General features: G+C 39.2%; 1 protein-coding gene across 1 annotated transcript in view; it reads left to right on the top strand.

Annotated features, from left to right (window-relative positions):
* Nucleotides 1–5,749: 5,749 nt before the first annotated feature.
* Nucleotides 5,750–15,643, top strand: part of robo2 (roundabout, axon guidance receptor, homolog 2 (Drosophila)) — a 451,595-nt gene continuing 441,701 nt past the window's right edge. The window contains exons 1-2 of the mRNA XM_066660320.1: nucleotides 5,750–5,826; nucleotides 11,963–12,103. The gene's annotated coding sequence lies outside the window, so the exon portion shown is untranslated. The remainder of the gene's footprint in view (nucleotides 5,827–11,962; nucleotides 12,104–15,643) is intronic.

Raw genomic sequence — 15,643 nt, 5'->3', positions numbered from 1 at the left:
ATCTAGTCTAAATATCTAGTATTACTCATTTGGACTCAAGTGTCTTTTTCCATTGGCAGATATTTTTGCTTAATTCAAAAGAATGGAATAAGACACTTTCTGTAGATTAAATGATTTAAAACAGGTACAAATAAGTTAGAAATAAGTTGAATAATCTAATTATATTCTTATGACAATTTCCAAATGAGTAATACTAGATATTTAGATTTAAGTCAATTTTACTTACTTAGATTTTTTTTGCAGTGTATGACATCATATTTGCTCTCTTTAACTTCATTCAACTTCTGAACACAATGTGGATGTATATTATGTTGTGTTTTGTACATTATTTGTGCAGTATTAAAGTTAACTAGATAAATTTTAAAGCACAAAAATTAATAAATTGCTTGGTTCAATTTACAGTTCTTAAGAGCTTTCTTTTGTAGCATGAAAACTGGTTTACTGTTAGTTGCATGTGTTTTCCCATACCTCCACACACAATAGGTCATGTATGGAACTATGAAAGAACAATAGAGCGTATAAAGTGAACTCTGCTTCAGGATATGTTTAATTTTATATACTATTGCTATAATTTTAGTTAGCTATTTTTATTTTTACATTATATGTAGTTTCTAGGTGCAGCAGGTAGTGTCGCAGTCACACAGCTCCAGGGACCTGGAGGTTGTGGGTTTGATTCCCGCTCCGGGTGACACTGAGGAGTTGGTGTGTTCTCCCGGTGTCCGCGTGGGTTTCCTCCGGGTGCTCCGGTTTCCTTCCAAAGTCCAAAAACACACGTTGCAGGTGGATTGGCGACTCAAAAGTGTGTGTGTGTTGCCCTGTGAAGGACTGGCGCCCCCTCCAGGGTGTATTCCCGCCTTGCGCTCAATGATTCCAGGTAGGCTCTGGACCCACTGCGACCCTGAATTGGATAAGCAGTTACAGATAATGAATGAATGAATGTAGTTTCTAACATAATTTATGATCAATTGTCAAACCCAGAAATAGGTTTTCATATCATTTCACTCTTGCACTGTTTCTATTTCAACATTATTGACCAGAATTTTAACTTATATATATGAAATCTATGGATTGCTGCATATCTAAGCTTACAAACCTGTTCATCAACATATTAATCTCAGTTTTACATTTAACCTTTTCTAAACTATTATATTTATACATCTTATGTACAATAAAACGGTCCCTCCTTCCTTCATGTAATCATATAAGCGTCAATTAGTTTTTAGACATAAAATTCACAACCTTTTCTTGTTGTCAGACTCTTCAAACACTGCATGCTGCTTCTGTATAATACTGCACTAAAACCTGAATCACCTGCTGATAATATGGCACTCTGCCTCTGCCCCCTGACCTTGGCTCTGCCTCAGAGCACTGCCAGATTGATCAGAGCAAAAACTCATTAACCTTGAGAAGTAAAATTAAAAAACTGATTGTAAGCCTGAACTCTTACCACTGAGGAGGGTGGAGTCTGAGCTATCCACAATATTTTTTGAAAGATACCCTGAGAGAACAGACAAAAAGAAAAAACACTTTATTTAGAGCAGTGTTCATGACAACCTATATAACACATGTTCAAAACATACATTTTAGAGACTTATTCCAATAAAGCAATGAGAATTCTTTGATTCCAATTCTACAGCAGATATACTTTAATTGTTTTGTATGATTCTCATAAAAATCAGGTGGGTGGTTGTAAAATGTATCATTTTTGGGACACAAAATCATCATGTAACATTAATTAATTCATTCATTCATTTCCCGTAACCATTTCATCCAGTTGAGTGTTGCACTGGGTCTGGAGCCTGCACAGAATCATTGGGCACAAGGCAAGAACACACCCTGGGCAAGGAGCCAGCCCATCACAGGGCACTGAACACTCACAGAGTGACTCACACAATCACACCATTGGACACTTTGGCATAGCTGATCCACCTACCGACATGTATTATTGAATTGTAGAAGGAAATGGGAGCACTTAAAGGAAACTCATACACAAATGGAAATACTCTGACCTGAAGTGTATATCGAACAAAGCTCATCACAGTCTTCTGAAAATAGTTTTTCATGGCAATGAGCATATGCAGCAGCACAGTAACAATGACCAGACTGAAAATCCCATGAACAGCCAGAAAATAACAGTCCTGTTTGGACACCAAGTATAAGTCCAGGCCCGAAAGCTAAAGTTCTCATTAAGCCTGGAGTGAAGTAAGATACATGGAAGGTGCTAGAGCTGGTTAACATATGGAGAAAGTTTTAGACCATGGTAAAGAGAGTCTATATATGAAACATAATCATGGTTAGTTCCACACCCACACAGATAAGAAGTTCTAGTTCATCATTCTTCCTCTATAACTGCCTCATTGCAATCTCCTCTCCAGGGTCTTTTGGTAAAATACAGGGTCTATATTTCAATTGTGTTAAGGGTGCCAAAACTATGTCAAATTTTATATAGCGCTTTTCACAACAAAAAGTTGTCACAAAGCAGCTTTACAGAGATCCAGGTCCAAGCCTCCTATGAGCAAGCCAGGGACAAGGTAAAACTCCCTCAGCACATGAGGAAGAAACCTTGGAAGGAACCAAGACTCATACGGGGAACCCATCCTCCTCGGGTCGACACCGGAGACACAACAGAGAACAGAACAGAAGTAAAAGTGGACAGATGAATGGATTATAGTAATGTGAAGGTAGAATATTAATGATATATGAGTCTGAGGAAGGAGGAGGTCAGTGATTCTGTTTGAGTTAAAAGTAGTTGCAGAGTTAATTTGAGATAAAACACCATGGCATTGCAAGTGTAGATGAGACAAGGCCAGGATCTTGTACAGGACACACAGGGTCAGGGGCTGGATCAGGGCAACACCTGGAAAGCAGCAGGACATCTCAAAGCATGAGAGAGACAGGAGTTCTAGCTCACATCTAGAACTGTGACTTTAGGTGAATGTGGGGTTGCTTCACTGCAATCTGTTCTATTGATCAATGCTTTTCTCTTTATGTTGTAAAATCTTTTCCTTTTTTGTGCATTTCAACATTGGTGTCATCAGTGGTTGAACCTAAAAGCAGCCAAATTCAGTAAATAAAAAATGTCTCTTGGCACTTTTGGAAATACAGCTTCAATTTTAAGCTGACATTTCAAGATCTTACCTCATCATGTCATCCGTCAGTTTGCAGATAGATATCTGCACAGTTCCTAAGGAATCGTGGCCTGGTAGGACATGAAGCAACAAGCTCAGGTCTTTCTTGTCTTCAGTCTTCTTGTCCTACACATAATTAAAACACATACATGTAAGGGCTTTATTGATGGTCCACAATCATTTTGAATCTTTAGGAATACCTGTCATGATGATGGACATTTTTATTTTTCTCCCAAATATAAATCTGCTTAGATCCGCTGTCCACATATCGGCTTAAAACCAGCTACAGGGGTCCAGAGCCTACCTGGAATCATCGTGCGCAAGGCAGGAATACACCCTGGAGGGGACGCCAGTCCTTCACAGGGCAACACAGACACACACACATTCACTCACACACTCACACCTACGGACACTTTCGAGTCGCCAATCCACCTGCAACGTGTGTTTTTTTTGGACTGTGGGAGGAAACCGGAGCACCCGGAGGAAACCCACGCGGACACGGGGAGAACACACCAACTCCTCACAGACAGTCACCCGGAGCGGGAATCGAACCCACAACCTCCAGGTCCCTGGAGCTGTGTGACTGCGCCACCGTGCCGCTATGTACTAGATAATACTATATAATTACATATACATGCAAGAAATACTAAAACATGTGTTTAAAGAGCTTGTCTTTACTACATAAACAGAGTCACACAATGTAATTGATGACACAATGAACAGTGCCCCTTGTGGACATTTTATTACAATCCTGTTCGATGAGCTGATTTGCATAAAAAGTATGTCCTGTACCGCCACATAAGCTTTGGCTCACCTTTGTGCTGGAATTTTGGCAGAGGTAAAGGCTTTTAGCACCATTTAAATGCAGTGTGAAGGGTGCCAGGTACATGCTGAGTATCAGTTTATCCAGGATGCTCCACAAGTACAGCAAGCAGGTCCCCAGGCCCGCAGTCCAGCACCTTCTTACACTCGAACCTAAAATTAACCTGGTCATGAAGTGAATGTGACTGCAGGAGGTTTTGAGACATTCTGTCATGTAATGTTTACTGTGTATGTCCTATAACAAGTCTGATGCCTCACCAACAACACAAATAATATTTGTGGAATATGTGTTGTGTGCAGAATCTTCAGCAAATTTTATTTATATATATGTGTGTGTGTGTGTATGTTATTGAAATGTATCCTTAACAACAAATGCCATTTAAGTCTAAAATTAAACGTTCTAATTTTTTAAATTAAAGAATGCTTTGAAGTGATGAAACAGGGCTGAGTTTTTTTTATAAAGATCCCAAAAGGCACCAGAAGTTTCCAGGTTGTTGTCCTGCCCCTCAAAGCTGAGAGACTGCCACACCAAATGGACGACAGCACTTGTGGGCAGATGGGATGAGTCACAAACTAGAAGCGTGAAAGAAACGGTTAAATACCGATGTCGGCTGTCAGTCAGGCTATTTGTGTACTGCCAGTGTTAGTATCTGATCCCTAGCACATCATTTATCTGCAGTGCTAAAGGTGTTACTGAATCTGGGGCTTGATGTGTAAAAAAAGGTGTGCTGTGAAAGATTCCTTGCAAAGTGACAGTTGTTTCTCTGTTGTCTTAACACTGCTTCAGTGTAGTACTGCTCACTTTCTAGCCTCTGATTTTATCAAAGGGAAATTCAACAGATTCCAAGATTTACAAGGACAGTGTTCAGTGTTTTTGAGAAATGTACAGGATCACAATCATCACCAGTGTTGATCACTGGTGACAGGAACAAGAAACAAGACAGAAAAACATTTAAAGCCCTGAAAGCTATAGCATGAGATGTTTAGAAATACTCTCTTTGATGCCTGAAGTATTTTGTTTACAATGTAATATAACAGGAAATTTGGCCTATTTTTATTTTTTAACCTAGTCATGGCAGTTACTGTGTTATGGGTCAAAGTGATCTCCCAGTAACACGTTGTCTTTTTAACCTAATACATTTGTACCATTTGTTATTTTTGTTGTATTTTTTGTAAGATATTTTCATTGCGTCATTGATTTATTGCAGGAAAAGTATTTTTACTTGAAAATGGATTTAGGTTACTGTCACCTCTGACTTTATTCCTACTTAATATAGGCTCAATAAAATGTTTAATTTATTATTGTTGCTTATTTAATAACACGTCTAATATCACAGACCCTTTTAAAGTTGTTGGATCATTACACAACAGGAAGTGCGGTCACCTATTTTTTGTTGTAGTTAACACCAAAGTAGATTAGTAGGGGATGGACTGATCAAGAGATTGATTGATCTTTTACAGCTGCTTCATCATGTTCAGGGTCGTGGTGGGTCTGGAGCCTACCTGAGATAGGGTGACCAGACGTCCTCTTTTTGCCGGACATGTCCTCTTTTCGGGACCTAAAAAATGCGTCCGGCCGGGATTCCAAAACTGTCCGGGATTTTGCCGTCCACCGTCTTCCCCCTGTCCCAATTATTACAGTAGGCCCTAACCCCTTTTTTGAAGAGTGCACTTCGATGACTTATGATGACGTTGTTGTAGGTGAGCAAAAGGGGCGCGCAGGGATCAAGTGTTCAAGGGGTCGGAGCTTAGAGCAGAAATGGGACACACGTCGCCGCTCGCCCCGCTTGTGCTTACATCACCTTCAGCTGAGCTTTACTCCACATCGCAGTGTTTTACTGGAGCCTCGAATAGAAATGTGTTGAAAGTTGTGAAGGTAATTTATCACAGTCTCTTCTTCGTATTTTGAAGCGTTTCTGTGTCACACGAGCCTTTCACTTTCTGCTCTATATTTTACAAAACTGAAAGTCGTCACTTCCGTCCCTATAACGACACAAATACACGGACACACCTGACCGTTACAGACTTTCTGACGAGTTCATCCAGTCACATCTGCGCAGTTTTTCTGTTTAACATTAACTTTAGAAGAAAACAGGCAACTCTCCGGATCATTAAAATCAGAACAGGGGAGAGACTGAATTAAAGTTCTCACATACAGCACGTTTTTATCAGCCAGACCTCATAAAATATGAAATATAAGTATTTTTACCTAAATGTCTGGATCCTAGCGATGCTCTGATCATTTATCGAGTCTATATTTCTTCTGGTTGATAAAATGTAGTGCTTGCTTTTAGTAATGTTTAAAAAACACAGTTAAAAAGTAAACAAGTCGAGAAAAGACATATTATTATATATATTAAATATTATTTTATTATTTTTGCTTAGGGTCAAATGTTGAATAGAAAGGAACCTGTCCAAAAACAAGTGTCTGTTTATGTATTAAATTTCGGCAGCATAGTTACATGGTTAGGGAAGCATTTGTGCTGCCACCTGCCCCATGTGTCCTCTTTTTTGAAAACTCAAATATGGCCACCCTAACCTGGGATCATTGTGCTCATAGCAGAAACATGTGCTTCACAAGGCACCAGTCCATTTCCTCCAGCTCTTCCTCCCTGGCCTCTTCTCCCATAGTTCAGAACAGTGGACACCTCTCCATCCACTAGTTCCAGCACAGTTCCACAGGTTCCTCCTGACACAACTGCTCCAGAGCTGCGGCAGAGAAAAAGACAGCATCAATACCATTCTTTTAATAACTACAATACTCTTCAAACACTGAGTCTATTATTTTTATGTGCTGACCAATTACAACTTGTTTCATATAATAAGTAATAAGGCTATGATAATAAACTTGAATTCATTTTGTTACACTGTTGTTTGCGAATGACATCACGTCACTGCGTGAACAGCAGGAGTGCAGTGATTTTATAAACAGCAAGGTCTAATCACACGCTCTCAAAGCCTGTGACTGCATCATTTGCCCTAGTTTAAAATCAGTTCGGAGAAACCATGATAAGCATGTATCGAGTACCAACATTTGTTTTTTATGAGGGAGGAAATACGAGTAATTCATTGCAAATATGCAGCAAATAAGCAGCTTCAGATTCACAAGATTCTTGTACAAATTTAGTTGTGTGACTCACCCACTTCTCACAACCGCATGAGCTTCTTTTTCACCAGATTTCCCATTCTACCTTAAATGGTGCAGCATGTGCCAGCACCTGCCACACTATACCTTGTTTTCTCTGTAAATCAGCAGGAAAATAAAAGAATCACGTGACAGTCATCATGCAGCACCTTGATAGCTACCGAAGTCAACCCAACTGCCAAAACCAATGTGAAAACAAGTTTAATAGAGATCTTGAGTAAAAGGAGAGTTACGGAGTCGATTACAGCTAATCTTTTAGTTGTGTTCAATTGCTTTCTATAACCTAAACAACATTTCCAATGCTATGAGATTCTCCTTGTATATTTTTTGTGTAATATTATCTAAACTTACACAATAATACTCTTCACCTGGATTGCGTTGGTATCACTTGATCATGTCCCACCTTAAAACGTGAAGTTTCTCATTGACACCTGAGTATAATGGCAGCAGGGTTTAAGGCCCAAATTAACAGGAAAAGTTATTTCAAATTCACTTAATTTGTAATTAGACAGTAGATTAATGTTGAAATGTTATTATAATTTACTGAAACAACCATTGTAAAATAGTTAAAAATTGCACTGCTGTAGGGAGAAATATTCATTAGTTAATGTTTGCCACAAATAACATATTTTTCTTAAATACTTTGTAAAGCATTGGTCAGCTGGGATTAAATCTCTTACTGGCACATTCATTCATTGTCTGTAACCGCTAATCCACTTCAGGGTTGTGGTGGGTCAGGAGCCTACCCGGAATCACTAGGTGCAAGGCAGGAACACAGGAACCCTGGCACCTGTTCTTCACAGGGTGAAGATTCACACCTGCCAACATGTGTTTTTTGGACCATGGGAGGAAACCCACACGGACACAGGGAGAACACACCAAACTCCTCACAGGCAGTCAACCAGAACACACGACGCCAGGATCCTTGAGCTGTATGACTGCGACACTACCTGCTGTGCCATCTTGCTGCCCTCTTACAGGCACATGTTTCTTGTAACTGCTTTGGAACTCCTTTAACTGTGAATCTATAGATACTTTAATTCAAAGCTCATTAAAAAAAAAAAATCGACAAAGTAGTTGGACTTAAAGCCACTGAGTTTCTGCTTCTCACTTCTCAGTTGTCATATTAATCAATTGATCATGACCTTTTGCCACATTTTACCAAGCTCATTTTGAGAAGTACACTTCATGTCCTCTAGAACGTGGCAAATTAATTACGCAGATGGAGTCTTGCGGCCTTGTCAGACTCTCTCTGGGAAGCGCCGCTGCCACAGCCGCACTGCACTGCCTTTGCAATTCTAATGAGTGGCCATTCATCAGGTCCTGAAGCCTGGACATTCCACTAACTGTATAAATCTGCTGATAATATGAAAAACATGTGCTTGCAGTAATATGCTCCAGCTGATTGATAGCTGTCCATTATGTCTATATAGAGTTATTGAAATTAATAGGTCGTATGGTGCCCAAATGCATCAACAGGTGTGTTTGTTGATTTATATTCTTCTGAAGTCTTCTCAGCTGATGAATATCAAGTTCACTAGACGATTTGCATTCATTAATGTACCTCACTGATTAGTTTACATCACTGCTGTTTCCTGAACAAAAAGGAAATCATTATAAATGATGTAGCATCTACATTAATGTTTCTTGTGTGTCCCATGTATGGTCAGTGACTTACGAATTATTTTATATATTTTTTACCCCAATATGTACAGCCAGTTGAAGTATTAATTCAGGGATCTTGTTGCAATCCTCTTAACGGTGTGTAATTACTTTGTTTTGATTTACATTGCTCCTCGGGGAAGGGTGATTGCATACGATCTCCATTACCCAGAAATGAAATGGCATGGTAACAGTGAAAGGTGAAATTAAGTTTTCATTGTATGAGAGTTGGGCTGCAGAGCTTTAGGTCCCCTGGGATAAATAAGAACAGTCTTAGTTCTTTGTATGCAGTTATTGACAAATTTATATGCATCAAACATAATTACTGGAGATGAAATACATTACAGAAAAATATTATTCATAAACTAAAATTAATTTAAAAATAATGCACAAATCCGTGATTTGACACTTTTAACAATATTCCTCCTGCACAATTTGCGTGTAGAGATTATTTTTATTATTGTGTTATTTTTCAATATTATTCCTTTCTAATGAAGGGGATATTTTTTTTTTCACAAGTTAAATGTTCCCTGGTTAAAATACCACGTGGATTAAACAACACAACACTTTTCCCACACTGTCTAAATATCACTGTTCAGAAGGATCTGTTTCAGCAGCTGCTGAGAACGAGCCTGTTAACAAACAAGCGCAAGCAGCATAAAAACTTTCCAGTTCCAGGAATTGCATACTAATACATAAAGTTATCATTATTAGGCTGTTTTGTGGTTGACCTATTGTCTGGAGTTATCCAAAACTAAGCATCCAACTAGAGAAAATGTCTTTACTATAACTCCTGTACCTGAATTCAGTCAAATCTGAACTAGGGCAGGAGGTGCATTGTGAAATGGAGGATACAGATCTTATAATAATAACGAATGAAGGTGGCGCAGCAGGTAGGTGTCACAGTCACACAGCTCCAGGGACCTGGAGGTTGTGGGTTCAAGTCCCGCTCCGGGTCACTGTCTGTGAGTTTGGTGTGTTCTCCCAGTGTCCACATGGGTGGCTCAGGTTTCCTCCCACGGTCCAAAAACAAACGTTGTTAGGTGGATTGGCGACTCAAACGTGTCTGTGAGTGAATGTGTCGCCCTGTGAAGGACTGGCGCCCCCTCCAGGGTGTGTTCCTGCCTTGCGCCCAATGATTCTGGGTAGGCTCCAGAACATACGATGAATGAATGATGAATGAATGAACAATAAACTTTGACTAGCTCACTGCAAACTGTAATATATAGTATTGTGTGCCAATATATTTTAGTAGTCTGGACTTTGTGGTGACAAGCCCTTTGTTTTGTCTATTTTTCTTAATCTTTGGCAGCTTCCAGTTCCTTCAGTTTTCTGCTCAGACTGGAAAAATGGATAAACTTACAAAATGAATGGATTTTTCAGTGCTGTTTTCATTGGGTCTTTTTTTTTTATGCCAACCAGGGATTTTGTTCAGTTCTCAGAAGTCTTGCACAGGCATCCGTTCTGGAACCCGACCCCCATATACACACAGAACTTTTCTTTCTTGCGCTGGATACCAGTGGTGAGGGAAGAAAAGTGGAAGAAGGATTTTGAGCCTGGCTTTCTCAGGCAGACCAAAAAGACTGCATCTTTGACAGTTTCAGAAGCAAAGTTCAGAGAGTGGGAGGAGTTTGAAAAGGCAATGGAGAATGACTTTCAGGCAGCCTCAGAGGTTTTGGAAAACTTGTATGATGCGCATATCAAGGAGGGTGAATCTCTGAACTCGAATGGAGGCATTGTCGGAAAATTGGAAAATGCACTTTGAGGAATTTCTAAACCCAAGCAACATGCCTCCTATGCAGGAGCTTGGGCTTGAAGTATCAGGGGTGTAATATTCCATTTTATTTGGATGAAGTCACCTGCATGGTTGAAAAGTGCTGCAGTGACAAGGCCTTTGGAGTGGATGAGATTTGCCCAGAAATGCTGAAGACCCTTAAAACTAGCAGGGGAGGATGACACGCCTGTACAGTGTCACACATACATTGGTAAGTCTATGACAAGGTGTTAAAAACAAGAATCAATCCCATAGTCTGTATGGCATACTCTCCGGTAAGGGCTGAGAACCTTCTCTAGGTGAATAAGTTATGTATTTTCTGCTCTTGTTCACAAGTGATGGGAAGATAAATCTTGCCGTCACTGTGCTGGACTGTACTGGTAATGAGGCAGTATGTGCCATAAAGCAAAGCTCACAATTTAGTTGTCGATCTACTTCTCCACCCTCGCCTATGGTCAAGAGCTTTGGGTGATGAATTAAAGAAGGAGATTGTGGAAAGAATTGGTCAAAATGTTTGCTGGGCATACTGTCTGTGGTCTTGGCTTGGGCCCTAGGACTGGCTGCCCTAAGAAAACCTGGTGTTCACCTAGTATATATATATATATATATATATATATATATATATATATATATATATATATATATATATATATATATATATATATATATATATATATATATAATTGTATTAATTTATTTATGGGTATGTTAAACAGGGAGAACTAAATATATGGTGGAAGAGGAACATTGTCTATGGCTTTGTCTATATTGATATAATGCATTTCCCATACCTTTAATGCATGTCCAAATGTCATAGAATAGAATATTTACCCTCACCTGACAAAATCCCAGTCAACTGCAGACTTTCTGTGCATCCAAAGCCATACCTTTAGGCTCTGTGAGCATCCTGATAGACTATTATTATTCTCCACAGCATTGCATTTTCTCTTTTATTAGAAAAACCTTGGGTTTAACTTGTTGGATACTCTTTGGCTGTATATTCTGTGAAGGCTGGTCCCTCTCATTTTAATCCACTTGCATTTTAGAGCAGTGCAGTGGCTTAAAATGCAATGTTTGGGCATTAAATACATTAAATGTAAGTTAATTTGAGAGCGGGTAGGGCGAGTGTAAATGAGCACCAATGAATGTGGCAGAAGCGGTGCAGTGGCAAGGAATGCATAATCAAATTGCTCTCATTAAGTCTGTTGAAATGACAGAGGCTTTTACTTCACTTGTATTCAATTACCAGGAATATAGCTCTCTTATGACAATCTGCATTATCGAGGCAGTTTTTCTCCTCCCTCTCTCCCACTCTGGCTCTCCCTCTTCTGTTCTCCCACTCTGGCTCTCTCCCACTCTGGCTCTCTCTCTCTTTCTCTCTCTCTCTCTCTCTCTCTCTCTCTCTCTCTCTCTCTCTCTCATATATTGCAGAAGAAGGGCTGAGCTTGGTTAGAAGGCTGTTCTGCAGTTGTGTGAACAGTCAGGGATTCTAAGCATCTTCAGACAGTTTGGAGCCTCTCCTCCCAATCAGCAGTGTACATCAGTCTGTGGTGCGACAGCGCACTGATAAAGGTAAGATGGACATTAGTGAGGATATGTTCAGTTGTATGCAAAAAGTTGACCTATCCTTGCAGCCTTTTCTGCTGTGATTTGGATATAACTCTTTGGAACAGTAGCTGTGAATTAGCATGTTCTGTAAAGTGTTATTTTGGTCACTGTGGTAGCTCTACTGAGTCAATCAATTAGATCGACTAGGTAAAGGGGAAAATGCCATAGTACTAGGTAATCATTTTTATTTTCTACATTTATTTTGCTGTCATTTCACAGACACTCTTTTCCAAAGTGGCATATAGTTGAATCAGTTTAAAGATGAGACCATGTTAGTAGCCTATCCCAAGAACTGTTACTGTTGCAGTAGGCTGTATGTGCCCAGGTAGAGAAATTAACTCCTATATGAGACTCAAGATTTTGTGTAAAGTGTACTTTAAACATGTGCCTTTGTGTTTGCCAGGTTTACTTCAGTTAAAATCTATTAATGGGATGTTTTATCATATTTTGTGTTCTTAGTAGAAAATACATTAATAGATATAATTGAATTATTACTTATTGCAACAAATGTTATCAAGTTACACTTTGAGGTTTACATTTTATTTTATTTTTTTTGACTGTTAACGTCACTTCAGTAATCAACAAAACGTGTTTTGACAGATTTTCTCCACCTTTTTTCCATATGACTGTGTACAGTCACAGGACTGGCACATGAGGTTCTCACGTCTGTGTGGGATCATGGCACAATATCGTCACCTGTTTGCCGTTTAGTAGACACCAAGGAGCTGAAACTATCAGAAATGATGTACTTTAAATTCTGATTTAAACAAACAACATCATATCATTTAATTTCCCAAGTTGTTTCACATTGCAAACCAATTTCAGAAGTCATGAGAGCAAACAAGTATTGCATAAAATGCTAAAAAAAACAAAGGACGCAGAGATCTGTATATGAAAAAAAAGGTGTACTCTGTTGTAATCTGGGTAAGAGGGCACTTGCCTACATGTGACATTTCACACTGTTGTTCTCAGTGTATTCTAGTGATGCAGAATGGATGTACAAACCTTTTAAATAAAAATCGAAATCTGTAATTTTTTAGGTCAGCTTCACTTTTGAAAGTATTACATTGATTGTTTTCTTTATTGTATTTTGAAAATATAAAGATTTTTAATTGAACACTGCAACATCACGTTACATCACACTTCCTCTAAATTTACTTTTTGTTTGTTTGAGAACTGAGGATACTACATTTTGTAAATGGAAGGTCCTTGGTAAAGTCTGCTCAGCAGTTTTTAGTGGCAGTTATATGGCTCTTTACTTAATAATGAACTATAGTAAAAACAGATCTTGACTGCAGGGAGGCCAGTTAACCACACAAGGCCATGCTGTTGAAGCATGCAAAGAATGTGGCATGGTATTGCTGTCTTGAACTCACAATGGACTTCTAGGGAAAAGATTTAGCTCTGATGCCAGTGTCTCACTCTCAATGTACAGCCCCAAAGCAGTTATTCTTTCACACACATGCAGCTCACTAATGCCATGTTCAATGATGCACCACCCGTACCATAAGATGCTGCATTTATAATTTCACCAATATTCACTTCATAAATTCATCAGTTTATTGTGGAATGTTACAAAATGTTCTATACATTTTTTTACTTAATTTGATTCTGTCCCAAAATCTGTGTTTCAGACTTTAATGTGATTTTTTTGTATTAAAAAATACATTTAAGTTAGTCCGTGAAAACATTGGAAATCATTTCTTTGTGTTAGTTAAAGGTTTGAGTGTATTTACAAATTACAGATTCTAGGTTCTTTTTTTTCACTAAAGCAAAAAACTATCGAACCTTCCAACCTTTGTGGAACTAATATTTTTATTGAAATGGACACTCTGATATGCCTAGAAGTGTGCTTTCATGCTTGTGTTGCTGAGTCCACACCTGCCTTTGTTAGAACAAAAATGGCTGGTGTGAAAGGTGCCACAGACTGTTGTCCACAAAGGACCCAAATTCGGATTGACCCAAAAGGTGGTCTGTGTCTGAATTAAACTGAATTATGAGCTATATATTCTATTCCAATTTTCACAACTTGCCCTTGCCTACTTCCACTGACCACCCTGGAAGCGCATAGCACTTACGATACACATGTCAATCAGAGAACAGGGGAGGAGGGGGCAAGAAGGAGCAGGTTTTTCAGTTGGATCAGGCTTGCCCTCAGCACATACACAAACATGAATCCTGCTGAATTGACGACTTCTGGGATTTGCACATTACCTATGGACCATTTACGCTGTGTCAAAGGTAAAGATTTCAATAAGTGATCACACACTGAGCATTTTTTCCCTTCAATGTTTAGAACCCAATAATAGGGTAACTACATGTAAAATGTACATTGCTACAATATACATTAACATTTTTTTAGACATTTTACACAGTGCAAGTGTTGTTATTTTAGTTCACATTAAAACTATTTTCAGGGAAATTTCTGCTTCTAAAATTGACATCAGTGACCCCTCAGAGGGCTCATCTAACACACCTGAGTTAATGCAGTAATGAAACTGCATTATGGCATCTGGGATTCCCAGAGGCGAAGTGGGCGAGGGCAAGAATTAAAATGCAGGGATGGTTTGGTTTGGTTTCAGAGGAAAATTTTTAAAATTAAAGTTATGTACTTTTGGACCAATTACAGGAATGGGCATGATCATGTGATCTAAGCCGACGTATGCTTCTACATTAACTTATTGCAGAGCCTGCCCTGTCACTTGAACAAGTGACCTATGTCCTTGTGAGCAGTTTAGTTTTGTGTGTTAGTGTCTGCATCATTCTGCAATTATGCCACAAAACCACTAGCACTCGGTCTAGTGGTAGATCTCAAACATCCTTTTCTCTATACAGTGTAGTAGTGTACTAGTATTAGTTTTATAAATTTTAAAGTGCACTGTTTGGAGAGTGAGTGCCAGGAAAGCAACAAATACAAAGCTGGCACATTTTTCCCACATGTTCCCACTCCTTGTTGCAAGGCAATCTTTGGCGGTGAATTTGCTGCTGTTTGCAGTCTCTGTAGTGAGAAGAAGAGTTGTTTCTGGACATTCTGGGGTTATGTCTGGACACATGGGGGGATGGATTGACAGATGTGTAACACCTCTTTCCAGTCTTATTGGATTTTCTTGGTTCTTGTTGTGTTTTATTGTAATAAATATTCAGTCATTCATTCATTATCTGTAACCCTTATCCAGTTCAGGGTCGCGGTGGGTCCCGAGCCTACCTGAAATCATTGGGCGCATGGCGGGATTACACCCTGGAGGGGGCGCCAGTCCTTCACAGGGCAACACAGACACACATTCACACACACACTCACACCTACGGACACTTTTGAGTCGCCAGTCCACCTACCAACATGTGTTTTTGGACTGTGGGAGGAAACCTACTTCAGCCTTTTAAATTGAAACCAAATGATGTGAATTTTGTGAATGGTAAATAGCATTGCATTTGTAAGCAATGTGTTTGTGTCTTAGGTAAGATGTAAACCTGATCTAGGCCATGAAAGTAGTAAGTAGTAAACAC

Source organism: Hoplias malabaricus, chromosome 1, assembly GCF_029633855.1.
Source record: "Hoplias malabaricus isolate fHopMal1 chromosome 1, fHopMal1.hap1, whole genome shotgun sequence".
Lineage (NCBI taxonomy): Eukaryota > Metazoa > Chordata > Actinopteri > Characiformes > Erythrinidae > Hoplias > Hoplias malabaricus.
The sequence above is the reverse complement of the archived record's forward strand: the minus strand, read 5'-3'. Positions and strand labels throughout refer to the sequence as shown.